The sequence below is a fragment of the Amphiura filiformis genome, chromosome 12 (assembly GCF_039555335.1).
Source record: "Amphiura filiformis chromosome 12, Afil_fr2py, whole genome shotgun sequence".
NCBI lineage: Eukaryota > Metazoa > Echinodermata > Ophiuroidea > Amphilepidida > Amphiuridae > Amphiura > Amphiura filiformis.
Window position 1 is genome coordinate 4,094,068 of NC_092639.1, and position 1,860 is coordinate 4,095,927.

The window sequence follows — 1,860 nt, forward strand, 5'->3', positions numbered from 1 at the left end:
CATTCATTTCTTTTTAAACTGATTGTGTCGACCGTTAGCGTTATACTTGGAAAAATGGAAAAAAATGCCGGAATTGAACCCACACCTTCCGTTAACTGTCAGTCTCCTTATCCACTGAGCTATTGGGGTGTTGTACTTTTACGTGCACCTTTGTACTATAGATTCATTATAAACGAATAAAAAGTGTTTAAAACTAATCCACTTGTTTTATGTAATAATAATTGGCTTATTGAATAGAGAACCACGGTATTCAGACCTGTTCTTCACAAATTAGATTCCAAAACTTGACATAAATAGAAAAATGCACGGTATGCAAGCCAGTAACAATATAGAGACATAGTATTAAAATCTTTATTGTGTCTGCATACCGTAAAACTCATGTACATTGATATGGTCTAAATTATCCCAAACAAATCAAGTAACATTAAATAGCTCAATTGGTAGAAGCGCGTACCAATTAAACAGGAAAAGTTGACCGCACCAGTTCATCCTACATGCTCCTTTTTTTATCCCGATATTTTATTTTTGACTTCAGATATGCAACTGTAACAGTTTGCATATCTGAAGTCAGCTGATAATACATACTAAGCTAGCTGAATATTAAACATGTTTTCATACTTATCAAAAGGCTTATCACACCAAGCCCTAGTATGTCATACTTATAGCAGAAGACATCATTGACCAAACACATTGTAAAATATTATTTCGATCAACAAAAATCTGAAATTTATTCTGTAGAAGTAAATACTAAGGAAAAATAAAATATCGGGATCAAAATAAAAAAAGTAGCATGTAGTATTCGAACCCGTGCGGTTAACTTTTCCGTTTAATTGGTACGCGCTCTACCAATTGAGCTATTTTAAATCTCAGAAAGAAAGAAAGAAAGAAGGAAGAAAGAAAGAAAGAAAGAAAGAAAGAAAGAAAGATGGAAAGAAAGAAAGAAAGAAAGAAATAAAGAAAGAAAGAAAGAAAGAAAGAAAGAAAGAAAGAAAGAAGTTGAGGTAAAAAGCTTTTAAACATATTGTACAGAAGAGGATAGGAAAAGTAATATTATTAAAAGATAGCGCTACAGAAGATTCGAACTCATGGCTATCATTATAACCTTTAGTTCACAAGTCACAGCCTCTACCGCTGCAACACGAGGAACTCTCTGAACATTTAATCGATTTATAATGTATATTAACTTATTCAATGTACGTATGGTCCGTGGCGGCGTGATAGAAAACTTAACTGAAACGTATCAAACAGACATAATTTCATCGGTTTACTCTGAATATATTTGTTGGCAATGTATTTAGGGTTGTAAAAATAAAATTGAATTTTGATTCATTAACTTCCCACGGTCGACAAAATTTAAAGAAAGAAAATTACATTCATTTCTTTTTAAACTGATTGTGTCGACCGTTAGCGTTATACTTGGAAAAATGGAAAAAAATGCCGGAATTGAACCCACACCCTTCCGTTAACTGTCAGTCTCCTTATCCACTGAGCTATTGGGGTGTTGTAATTTTACGTGCACCTTTGTACTATAGATTCATTATAAACGAATAAAAAGTGTTTAAAACTAATCCACTTGTTTTATGCAATAATAATTGGCTTATTGAATAGAGAACCACGGTATTCAGACCTGTTCTTCACAAATTAGATTCCAAAACTTGACATAAATAGAAAAATGCACGGTATGCAAGCCAGTAACAATATAGAGACATAGTATTAAAATCTTTATTGTGTCTGCATACCGTAAAACTCGTACATTGATATGGTCTAAATTATCCCAAACAAATCAAGTAACATTAAATAGCTCAATTGGTAGAGCGCGTACCAATTAAACAGGAAAAGTTGATTGCACCAGTTCGAATC